The sequence below is a fragment of the Danio aesculapii genome, chromosome 25 (genome assembly GCF_903798145.1).
Source record: "Danio aesculapii chromosome 25, fDanAes4.1, whole genome shotgun sequence".
Lineage (NCBI taxonomy): Eukaryota > Metazoa > Chordata > Actinopteri > Cypriniformes > Danionidae > Danio > Danio aesculapii.
In genome coordinates, this window is record NC_079459.1 from 6,289,396 (window position 1) to 6,303,312 (window position 13,917).

Here is a 13,917-nt window from a genome sequence, read left to right on the forward strand (position 1 = left end):
GGGGGGTCTCCAACAACAGGCTGATATGCATGCCAGGTCAAAAAACACTTTCATTGTCTTATAATATGCTTTTATTTTTATCAAATTATCCCAACGACTCTCATATGATTTGTTCAGCGATTAATTTGTTCCAAAAACTCTATGCTAATCTGTGCTGACTGGTCTGATGACCCAGTCTGTTGTGATTGGTCGACTGCATTCAGCATGAGACAGAGAGAAATGGCCACCATGGCTTATCAACATTGTTAAAGTAGATTGTGGAGTATATGTGTGAGCCCAATGCAGGGGTGCATTAACCCAACACAGTTAAACACTCTATTCTTAACCATAAGTAAAAACAATGACACACATTCAGTATTAATCCACACAGTGGATGAACTTTTTTGAAACTTGACCACAACTTGTGTAGGAACAGCTGACTGTGGCCATAGCAACGACAAATGGCAGTGGATTGTGAGCTCACAAATATGTTTTAATTGGTAAAGTAAGCAGCACGCACTACGTTTTCATCGTGGCTTTAGACGCGATATGTGAATATAAAGAGTTAACCAGATACAGTACAAGCCATGTGGAGGGATTACAAGTAACAAAACACAATTAAATATATAATTTACAAGCTAGAGAAAACAAGGAGGCAACCATTTTAATCGCACTTACACTTGTGAAATGGAGGAAGAAACTGATCCATGAACTGTGTGTGATAAAGTTCCTGTCAAGCTCTGACAAAGTCCCACACATCAATAGTCTTTTCTGATCCTTCCTATAACAAACGGCCTACGACTCCCCATTGCAGGGTAGATTATTGCATTAATTACCAGAACGTTCACTTATTAATGTTCACTCATCCTCAGTCATGATCAGTCCCACACATACTCGCACTCTGCTAGTGTTTGAAGGGAAAAGAGCGTTCATGTTTTACTGGATGTGGCACTTCATATTAAGTATTGTTTCATGTCGACATCGACACAAACAGGCAAAGGATCCGGACAGACGACGAATCATTTAAATGACTCTGAGTCGAATCTGTTATAAAAAAAAAATGTAAACACTTTCAGATTTAAACCTGGATGTTTTCATTCTTTTAGAGCTGTGTTGCACACTACATGTAAGGAAATTTTTAAAAACCCATAATAGGGGCTTGTTAACAGAAACTAAACTGGCGGAGCTGTTGTAGCATACAATAAGCATGCATAATATTCAATTACAAGATTTTGCCAAACTGTGAAAACCACAAAGCTGACAGAAACGAAACCATTTGAATAGAGCACATACTATCCAAGGTATTATTCATTCACAAGATGGCACCAAAAAGTCAAAAATAGATAAGTGACAGACAAACAAATACAGATGAATGTGGATATAAGTATATAGATTCAAACATATTCACTGTGATTTAAAGTTCTCAGGTAAGACTGTGTTATTCAGCCGTTGTTATCTTAGAATAGCGTGACTATTCTAATGAATGACCGATCAGAATTGAGTATTTCAGACTACCATGCGGTCTCATGCAGGGTGGCACGGTGGCGCAGTGGGTAGCACTGTCGTCTCACAGCTAGAAGGTTGCTGGTTTGGGCCTCAGTCAGTTGGCATTTCAGTGTGGAGTTTGTATGGTCTCCCCGTGTTTGCTTGGGTTTTCTTCGTGTGCTCCGGTTTTTCCCACAAGTCCAAAGACATGCATATAGGTGAATTGGGTAATCTAAATTGTCTGTAGTTGTATGTGTGTGAATGAGAGGGTAAGGGTGTTTCCCAGTGATGGGTTGCAGCTAGAAGGGCATCCGCTGCATAAAAAAGACACATGCTGGATAAGTTGGCGGTTATTTTTGCTTTGCGACCCTTGATTATTAAAGGGACCAAACCGAAAAGAAAATGAATGAATGAATGAATGAGACCACCATGTATTAAATTATATTAATAACCATCGTATTCAATCATTTATAGCAGGGGTCAGCAAACTTGTTCCTGGAGGGCCGGTGTACTGCAGATTTTAGCTCCAACCCTAATCAAACACACCTGAACAAGCTAATCAAGGTCTTACTAGGTATGCTTGAAACACCAAGGCAGGTGTGTTGAGGCAAGTTGAAGCTAAACCCTGCAGGGACACCAGCCCTCCTGGACCAAGATTGGTGACCCCTGATTTAAAGCCATTCATTTGTAGATATCGATAACAGAATAGGATCCAAAACATAACCTTGAGGGACATCCATGTACATGGAATAGCCAGTTATGTACCGTCTTAGTCCCACAAACGTGTTTTTATGTGTCAAGTCAACAAAAGCAAATAGATGTGTTAATGTCTAAAACTTTTTGAGATCGATCAGTTTTAATCACTTCCAGTGGTGTTGCTTTTATAGAATAAATGTCCTTGTGGTATTCATAGCATCTACAAAAGGTTATAAACTCTTCTCCTACCATTGTAACTCATTATCGAGAACGTAAAAAGTGAGAAATATGAGAAAAGTGCACCAAAACAAGTCCTCATAGCTGTATTGAACCAAAACACACTGATTACAATCCCAATTGCAGTTGCCTTCCATTCTTGTAATTCACTTACTTTGCCATTTACTCATAAGCCACATAACAAGGGCTCACTCATTCAACAGAGCTTGTGTTCAATCATTTGTTTGTTCAATCCTTGCACTATTACTGCAAATCTGATGTAGAGCGTGGCAAATAAGAGGAAAGGGTGAAATCCAAACACAAGTGGTCACACAAGACACAGTTAAATTGCTTTTAATACCTAGTGGAATAGTTAACACATAACTGATCACTACAGATCGGACTACCGAAAACACGAATACAAGGAGAAAACAAGCCTTACAGATTGCAGAAATTCAGATTGAGATCATTGAGTGCTAAGATAAGACTTCCTGACGCAAGAGCAAACATCTCAGCAGGATGCTATCAGTCTTAATGATAGCATGGCTGGATGGAAGTTTCTTTGAGAGAGGCTAACGGCAGCCCCCCTGGAGTTTGACAAATGGCTTTTATGGGACCCTGAGAGCAAGAGAAAAATATTCCCTGCCCTGATGAGATGGGAATTGAGATCTTCAGGGTAACAGCTGACTCTGAAGAGTATATTACGCTTTCCACTGCACACAGGTCCAGGTCCTGCCATAAATTCCAAGGTCAGATAGATTAGTGGCACTGCCCTGTGAAGTGTTGAAGTTGATGGTCTAACAACAACTGTTCAGTTTTAGCTAATGCATTTTTTTCCATGTTTGAGAAATATAATTGGCTTAAGTAAATGTGCATTATTAATATATGTGGCTTTCCAAAAAATGTCCATTTAAATATAAAAATTCCTAAATATATATTTTTGATTTACTTTTCGTGTGATTTGGTTTCTTTAATTAAAGATTAACCAAAAAAACTACCTAAACAAATGAATAACTATATTATATATTGTAGATAAATATGGGTGTAAATATGATTTTTTATATAAAATACACAATTGGGATCCAGGTTTCTGAGCTCTTGAATGCTTCCTGTTGGAGGTTAATTGTTCATTCAGTCTTGAGTGTCACTTTAATATTATATGAAGAATTACAACATAGGCTCATTCTGAAAATGTACCCCTACAGACATTTCTGGAGAACGTAAATTATGTAGCCAGAGGTACGTATGGCTGCATTTCATTTTTTTAAATGAACGCGATGGGGTGGTGTGACGCCATTCCTTTTCGCTCTTACCAGCTGACCACTTACCTCCATATGGACGGCATTCCGGCTGCAACCAATTTGTCCCGTTAGCTCGCCATGTACGTTGACCACGATGATGGTGAAGAATGGTTCCAGAAAGCAGGTAAGACAAAAACAACATAAAATAAGCAAGTACATAGCAGGGTGAGAATGTGGTAAAACGTGGTAAAAATTAGACGAGGCTTTTCTTTTTCTGGATTGCTTTTGAAACGTGTTGGTTGGGTTTAGGGAAGTGGGTGGGCGGGTCAATCGATAAAATTGGTTGGGTTTAGGGAAGGGGGAGGGTGGGTCAGTTGATCGTTCACTCAGTCAGTGAAAAAGTCAGTCAACAGCGGCCTCTGGTGGGTTTACGCTAGAACAGCAGGCGCGAATGGCACTCACGAGAGAAATTTGAGATCGCAAAAAGCGTATACAGGAGCCTCTCATGGATTCGCGAAAACAAAAACTGCAGAAAAACATGCTGCCGGGACGTATTTCGCGGTCTCCAGAAACGTCTGTAGAGGTACGTTTTGAGAATGAACCGGGGTTGAAGAATTAATTTTAAAAATGTTTTCCCACTCTAATCATGATTATCTGAGTAAATAAAAAAAACACAACATGAAAATGTCAAGACAGGAGTTCTATACAGTGAAATAATAATAAAATAAATAAAAGTTTATGTTTAGTCATTACTGACACAAGCACCATGATTCTATCATTCTGATTTTCAGTTCCTTTACCCATAGAAGGCAAAAAATTGAAAAACAGGCCTGAATAGTTGGTTTATTGTAATCGCTCAATAAGCATAATAAAACAACCCAGGCTCAATCTAAAAACGTACTTCCATATACATTTCTGGAGGTATGTATTTTTGTAGTTTTTGTTTTTGCGAATCCACGAGAGGCTGCTGTGTGCGCTTTTTGAGATCTCAAATATCACTCGCGAGTGCCATTCGCGCCTGCTGTTCTAGCATAAATCCACCAGAGGCTGCTGTTGACTGACTGTTGACTGACTGAATGAATGACTGACTGACTGACCGACCAATCGACTGACCCACCCTCCTCCTTCCCTAGACCGAACCAATTTTATTGACTAACCCGCCCACCAGCTTCTCTAAACCCAACCAACAATTTTCAAAAGCAATCCAGAAAAAGAAAAGTCCTCGTCTGATTTTTACCACGTTTTCAGATCTTACCACATTCTCACCCTGATAATTACTTGTTTATTTTATTTTTTGGATTCTGTTTTTGTCTTACCTGCTTTCTGGAACTGTTCTTCGCCAGACTCGAACCCCGTCGTCATGGTCAACTCCTCTCTGCGTCTCAAATCCGCCAACGTACATGACAAACTGGTTATGGTGGGAAAGTCGTCCACACAGAGGTAAGCGGTCAGCTGGTAAGCGCGAAAAGGAATAGTGTCATACCGTTTGTTGTAGTGTCGTACTGTTCGTTTAAAAATTAAATGCAGCCATACATACCTCTGGCTACATAATTAGCAGTCTCCAGAAAGGTATATAGAACTACATTTTCAGAATGAGCCTATGTTGCAATAAAACTAACGTGTTTTGATGTCATTAATAAAATGCCATCTCTACAATTTTTTTATCATTACAAGCAAATATTTTGTCAACCCAGGCTCATTCTGATTTCATACCCCTATATACATTTCTGGAGAGTACTAAATACGTCCCAGGAGCTATGTTTTTTGACAGTTTTTGTTTTCACAAATACACCAGAGGCTGCTGTCAACACTTTTTCAGATCTCAAATTTCTCTCGCCAGTGCAATTCGCGCCTGCTGTACCGCTGTCGACTGACTGTCTACAAACTGAATGACTGACTACAGGCTGACCGATCGACTGACCCACACGTCTCCTTCCCTAAACCCATTAAGAGCTACTGGACAAACTGGTAAGCTCTGGCTGCATAATTCGTGATCTCCAGAAATGTATATGTTTTCAGAATGAGCCTGTGTTGTATTTTGTAAGTGTATTTTTAAAGTGATATTTGAAGTGTTTTTTTTTTTTTCACTTTTATTATAAAGACAATCAGTCATCTACATGTGGTTAAATGTCTTGCTTGAGTCCATTCTCAAATGAATCCAGAAACACACCAAACTACCACTTCACTATCTTTCCTAGCAGTTCATTAACTTTCCTCTCTAAAATGCATCACAGACTTTGTATTCACGTTTTGTGAGCCAATATCATGACAAATTTCACAGAATTGTTCTCTATTTTTCCATAAATTCCAGCTTGTTTGGACAAAGCTGCAGGACAATTTTATAGCCTTTTAAAACAGAGTGAAAACCAGAGACCGTGCCATCAACATGAGCTGCAATCTCATTAGAGGCTCCAAGCGTAACACAGCTTGGTGTCAAAAGCCATGTGTTCACCATATAATCATATACGTTGATACATTGGCTCGTTTTAGGTAAGGGTGACCACCAGACATGTCTAAAAGTGAGTCTTGATTGAGTAAATTGGAAATCTAGGGTGGATTGAGCTGTGGATGAGTTCCTTTAGTATTATTTTTGCTTTCCTTTAAATACATACTGTACAGTTGAAGTCAGAATTATTAGCCCCTATTTAAATATTTCCCAAATGATGTTTAACAGAGCAAGGACATTTTCACAGTATGTCTGATAATATTTTTTCTTCTGGAGAAAGTCTTATTGGTTTCATTTCAGCTAGAATAAAAGCAGTTTTAATTTTTTAAAAACCATTTTAAAGACAAAATTATTAGCTCCTTTAAGCTATAATTTTTTTGGATTGTCTACAGAGCATTATACAATAACTTGCCTAATTACCCTAACCTGCAAAGTTAACCTAATTAACCTAGTTAAGCCTTTAAATGTCACTTTAAGCTGTATAGAAGTGTCTTGAAAAATATCTAGTCAAATATTATTTACTGTCATCATGGCAAAGATAAAAAAAAAATCCGTTATTAGAAATGTGTTATTAAAACTATTATGTATAGAAATGTGTTGAAAAAAATCTTCTCTCCGTTAAACAGAAATTGGGGAAAAAATGAACAGGGGGGCTAATAATTCTGAATTCAACTGTATATATATATATATATATATATATATATATATATATATATATATATATATATATATATATATATATATATATATATATATATATATATATATATAGTCACCTACTTATTGGGTAGCATGTGGCTGAGTAAATTAACAGCAAATATTCATTTGAAAGTGAACAATAATATGCTTTTAAGACTGCTTTAACTCTTAAAAAGGGTTGGGGTGCATGCCTTTTTGTTTCTGTAACAGTGGTAGTCAACCACAATAAACAGACTTGACAGTCCCACTTTTTATTAAGCGTCTTTAACTACTCAAAATGTAAATACAATGTATTTAATGTGTTCAAAATGTTTTGCAGAACACTTCTGGTGCTCTTGAGGTGGGATTCAGGTAGGGTAAGAAACAGGTTTGGTGATATGGGTAGGTTTAAGGGTTGGTTAAGGTGTATGGGATGGTCAACTGTGTAATTATGTATTTACATAATTAATTACAGATGTAATAAAATGCAGGCAATCAGTCATGAGTACAATGTAAAAACTTGTATTTACACATTAAGCACTTTGTAATAAAGTATTAGTTTATTATTAGTTCAATTACATATTAGTTAAGACCAATTAATATAAATTGAGACCTTAAGTTGACTAATTAAAAAATGAAATTGAATATTTCACTTTTATTATGATTCAGTTCTATTTACAGCCTTGCAATTATCTCAAGAAACAAAAGAAGTGTTGTATTATGATTATATTAGGTTGCTGTCTCATCAGCTGTAGTACATTGTAATTTCTAGCACTGCTAAGCTCTGCAACACAATGGCAAAGCATCCTGTACTGACAGACTAATGCCCCAATAATCTGTCCCCAGTATGAGGAATTCACTTTCCAGAGGTTGTTAACCCCGCTGTGTTTTGGGAATAGAAACAGCGCGCAGCACATTCCTGTAGACTGAGATAACAGCACAGAGGTGAGACCTTGTTTCTAATAGGGCAATCACATGCCATGTGGTTTAATTCCTACAAATGTGCAAACGGGGCTGACGTCAGTGGATGTTTACAACCTGCTGATCAAAGCCAAATCTGTTTAGGAAATTAGGTCATTCAGAAAGAGAATTTTGGTGAAAGAATTTTTAGAAATTCCCAATTTAGCTTGACAGAATTCCAACATAGGCTTATTCTGAAAATGTAGCCCTACATTTTTGGAGATCGTGAATTATGTAGCCAGAGCTTCGTATGGCTGCATTTCATCTTTAAATTGAATGCTACAGGTGTGATGCTGTTCCTTTTCTCGCTTACCAGCTGACCGCTTACTTCCGTATAGATGGCTTTTGTTACCAGTGTGTCTGGTAGCTCGACACATATGTCGGCGGACTTAGGATCAATCAGTGCTTTTTAAAATATTATTGGTTGGGTTTAAAGAAGGGGGTGGGTGGGGATATCGGTCGGTTGATCAGTCAGTAAGTCAGTCAGTCGACAGCGGCCTCTGGTGGATTTACATGAGAACGGCAGGCACAAATGCCACTTGCGAGACAAATTTGAGATCTAAAAAAGTACACACAGCGGCCTCTGGTGTATTCACTAAAGAAAAATAAACATAGCTCCTGGGGCGTATTTGGCACTCTCCAGAAATGTATATAGCGGTATGTTTTTAGAATGAATCTGGATTGCAGAATTCAATGAGTAGAAGAGAGCTTGTGAATTGAGGAGACTAGGTATGTTTGTTGAAAGATCTACAAGGTTTGATGAAAAAACTGTATTTTAGTTTTGCAAAGTTGCTAGCATATGTGCGCCTGTTTACACTGTCAAAAAATGATTGCTGCCTTTACATTTTTTTTATTTAATCGAATGAGCTTTTCTAGTCATTTCAACGTACATTAATTAAACTGACTAAAATATTAAGTTAAATTTAGTTAATAAATTTAGTGACTAACGTATTAAAATAAGTTTAAACAACATAAAAACATTTGTTGTCTTGACATTTGTACTGGTTTTGTTCTAGAACATAATTTAAATCATATTTAAACCTGAATATTTGCTGGTCTCGCTGAAAGTGCAGTCAAAAAAAAGGTTAATAATGTACATATTTCTAAAAGGTTCATATTGAAACCTGGTGTAAATTTTAAAAACTACAAAGTGTACCTTTTGAAAAGGTGCTGTTCCGGTGGCAGTTCTGTGTGTGACCACTTTAGGCAAGAAAAACAATACTTGGATTCCCACCATACAACTTCCTGATATTTCTATAAAAAATTGAAAACCTTTTTTTAAATGTCCCATGACATCTCAATCCCATCATTCTTTTCTCAGACCCTCTCTGAATGCCCTCAAGTGTTTATAATTCTTTGATGGCCCAGTTTAAACCATGCATATATTTATAGTGTGAGATTAAGTCTGAGGAAACAAGTGTATTTGTTTTTCTGTCCCAAAAAAAGAAAAATTAATATAATATATAAATAATAATATATAAAAAAAATGTTTAAAGCTCTCTTATTTATTTGTTAGTAAAATAGTTCATATAGTTTATTTATTTATTATTATTTTTAATTTATTTTATTTTTTTATCAATTCTTATTTTATAAGTACAGTACAACAGTACAAGTTTAGGGTTATATATTAGCTGTTATTACTATTTTTATGTTAAAAAGTATATTGCTAATATAACAAAGACTAATAAAGGGTTTCCAAATTTTGTTTCTACCAACATCTACAGTACCAGCATCATTTCAAATAAAAGATATAATAAAAGAAAGGATGTCAAAGTTGTACTTTTTTTACTCCCATTTATTAACAATTGCCAGTCTTCTCCATATCACTTTACTAATTTATAGAATAAGTCATCTGTTCTATTCTGGTATTGACGTTCTATTCTGGTAAGAAACAAATATATGACCTAATCTGCCCTCTAATGGTCAAATACACAAACAGCAGACGAGACCAGGCACATTCCTGTCATGCTGATGTAATCACAATCCCGCTTTCCTTGGGGGAACACAAGATCCATTTTTCGATTCCCAGCAAGTGCAGAATTCACAAGCAAGACACAAGGTGACATTCTCATGCCCTGCATGATGGCACATTCAAGACTGAACAAACATATTTTGGATTTGGTTGCATATTAAAATACATTTGCCTCTGATACATTGATTTATTTTATATGACAATAGCAATGGACTAATGTCGGCTGTTGAAAGAATGGATAGAGCAGGGGTGTTTAAACTGTTTTGTAGAACCCCTATAACATGATTAATCAATTATTTTTCCTGATCCAATGTCAGTGTTATGAATGACCAGATGGTGGTAGAATTGACCAGCAGAGTGAATTAGGCAGACAGCAGTTCAGTGAAAGCTTCAGTCAACACCAGCCCTGCTGCTCATCTGTGCTCATACAAAATATAATCAATTCAATTAAAATGAATAAGATTGAATATACATAAAATTAAAATATTTAGATATAGCTTTAGGAATAATTGAGATTATTAATGACTAACGTGATCACAGCATGAAAAAATTAAAGGGTAACACTCTACTTGAAGTCATGAAATATTTGTAATCATGACATGACACGTGATGATATGCATGCTCATGTTATTTTAAATGTCATTTTATATGCAAAGATGACATTGTTTTTTATGACAATTTGACAATAAAAAATGCATCATAACCAGTCATTATCTTTATCATGACAACATGATATTACTAAGACAACACACCTTGTCATACACTCAAAAAAATATTATTACTCATTCAAACTACTTAATTAAAATGAGCTGAAACAACACAATTCTTGAGATTTCATTGGGACAACTTAATTTTTTTAAATGTTCAATCCACATAAATTTGTTAAAAGTGTTAAGTTAACTTAATCAATTTGTGTTGGGACAACATGAATGAATTATGTGGAACTCTGCATTTTCTACAGTGTAAATCTATCCTAAACATGATTGTCATGAGGCGATTATAATTGTCTCATGAATATTTCTGATAACTTTTTCAGTGGAATAAACTGTATTTGTCATCAAAATCTCTCATTAAAACTGCTATTCCTTGGTCAAATATTTTTTAAGAGTGTCATTAATTTTAACGACATTTTAATGACAAAGTCAGCTTGTAGTTGAGATAAAAAAATAATAATAATGGGGCTGTTATAAAATTCATGACACGATTATAATGGCTCAATGAAATATTTATGACAAGTTTTCTTGTCTTAGTAAAGTGAAGTTGTCAAGACGAAAAAAAGATTGTGATGTATTTGTTATGTTAAGTTGTCATAACAAACAATGTTATATTTGCATTTAAAATGTCATAAACTGAATAACATGCCATGAGCATGCATAAAATCTCATTCACATTGATGGCGTTACCAAAGAAAGAAAGAATGAGGTAAAATAGTATGAAATTCATCCAAAAGTGAACAAAAAATTTGGGGATAATTAAAATCATTGGATTCAGGAGTTCCAATCACTACCATAGCCACAGGTTTATAAACATAAGTGCATTCTGATTGCTTCTACAAACATATGTGAAAGAACAGGTAAAAGCAACCCAGGCTCATTCTGAAAATGTATCGCTATATACATTACTGGAGAGCGTCAAATACTTCCCAGGAGCTACGTTTTTTTTTTGCACTTTTTGTTTTCGAGAATCCACCAGAGGCAGCTGTGTGTGCTTTTTGAGATCTCAAATTTCTCTCGCGAGTGCCATTAGCGCCTGCAGTTCTAGCATGAATCCACCAGAGGCCACTGTCGACTGACTGAATGACTGACTGACCGATCGACTGACCCACCATCCTCCTTCCCTAAACACAACCAACAGTGTTTTCAAAATCATCGATTGACCCGCCCACCCACTTCCCTAAAGTCAACCTATAGTTTTAAAAAGCAATCCAGAAAAAGAAAAGCCCTGATTTTTTACCACGTTCTCACCCTGTTATTTACTTGTTTATTTTATTTGTTGGATTCTGTTTTTGTCTTACCTGCTTTATGGAACCATTCTTCACCAGACTCGAACGCCGTTGTCGTGGTCAACTTCTCTCTGCAGCTCAAGCCCGCTGATGCTCATGGCAAGCTACTGGACAATCTGGTAACAGGAAGAAATCCATCCATACAGAGGTTCAGCTGGTAAGCGCGAAAAGGAACAGCATCATACCGCCATTTTAAAAACTAAATGCAGCCATACGTACTTCTGGCTGGATTATTGGCAATCTCCAGAAATGTATTTAGGGCTACTTTTCTGAATGAACCTATGTTGGGTAAAAGTGTGGTGCTGTGATAGGTTGCCACCTGTAAAATAAACCAATTTGGTGTAACTCCATCACTACTAAATATTCCACGCTCAACTGTTGCGGTAGAGTGGTATTATAACAGAGTGGAAGCAACCAGGAACAACAACAACGAATTGGTATAAACCACATAAGCCTCAGTTTATTTTTAGAGCACAATTAAAAACATCTACAGGCAACCTTGTATATTTTCTGTAATGTTCTAAAAGCCTCATAAAACATAAATGTAAACCATGCAAGCAATCAACATCACAAGGCATAGGCTACATATATTTTTAATGTTAGTGCAATTATAGTGTGGATCGGTAGCATGTTCCAAGGTTTAGGTATAGAGCACAAAAAAAAAACTTACATTTTAACTTTAACTTAGCAACAACCAACAAACTCTGGTTGGCAGACTTAGATGATATTCACATAACAGACCCGAGAGGGAGGCTGTGTTAACATTTAAATACAAGCAGAAGCCCTTTAAAATCTATTCTAGAGCATATGTAAAGCCAATGTAAAGACATGAACACAGAAGTAATATGTTTATTAATACAAGTGTAAATGTTTACGAACACCTGTTAAAAGAACAGCAGCTGAATTTTGAACCATTTGTAGTCTAGATTTTCAAGACATGTTTATTCCCAGATATAGGAAATTACACCTCCCGGGACGTATATTTCGCGGTCTCCAGAAACGTCCACGGGACTATGCTTTCAGAACAAGCGGCAACCAATAGTCTTGCATTTACTAACACATATTATATTTGTTAAATATACTAATAAACCATTAAATAATAATTTACTAATAAACTATTAAATATACTATATTTGAAGTTTTTGGAAGTAATTAGCTTTTTCCTACTGTTGAAAAACGTCATAAGAACAATGCTTAGTGGCTCAATGTATGACTACAGTGTTTTTGAAAGTCTAAACACTTTATTGATATAGTGTACAGCCAAGCACATGTGGTCAGAACACAAACGAGTCGCAGGTAATAAAGTATCAAGCGTTTCTCCCAAAGTAAAGTCTGTCTGCCAGGTCTAAGCAAAGTGCCAGCAGGTGTCTGCAGCTCCGCTCACTCTCCACCTCTTTGCCCTTGTTTGGTATCCCGCCGTGGGTGCGATGACGCGCGAACAAAATGGCGACGGTTCGGCCGCGCCTACTTGTAGCTTCTTTTGCAGTGTTCAGAAACCTATGGGTGACGTCACGGATGCTACATCCATATATTTTACAGTCTATGTTTCAGAATGAACCTGGGTTGAATATTTGTCCTCCACATTATATAATGCACAGCGCATCGGCCTACGGCAGCTGGATTAGTCCAAAAAGACGCAGTACTTTTTGCGGTTTGGTCTGTTTTAGTTCGGAGAATATTCTCACCACAAACGATCCCCTCCAGGGTTCGTTTGAAAGCGTACCGAGACCACCTCTTCAAGGAGGTCTCAGTATGCTTTATTTGGTCCGCTTTTGGTGCGCACTAGAGTACGATTTCTACATTCACACCTGCCCAAACAAACCGCACCAAAAGGAAAAAGAAACTCTAGTGCGATTCAACCGAACTAAATGAGGTAGGTGTGAAAGCACCCAAAGATGAATTGAATTTAATTATTGGTATGCTTTTTTGAAGGTGTCATTTATTCTTCTTAATAAGACTTGACTGTTTTAAAAAAAAAATCACTTTTTTAACCATCAGAATCAGTCTTCCATACCTCTGTGTTATCATTATAGTTGAAACATGGACTTCTTCAATATCTTCAAAGAATAATTATTAAAACAGTACCATTATTGTACTGTATATACACTGTCATCAACGAGTCTTGATAATCCTCAAAATGTAAATGCAGCAGTCCTGTCTTAAAGGCAGCTGTTTCTCATAACAGTGACTGAGACCATGACATAACTGACTTAATAATGTGTCATAAGACCACTTTCAAACC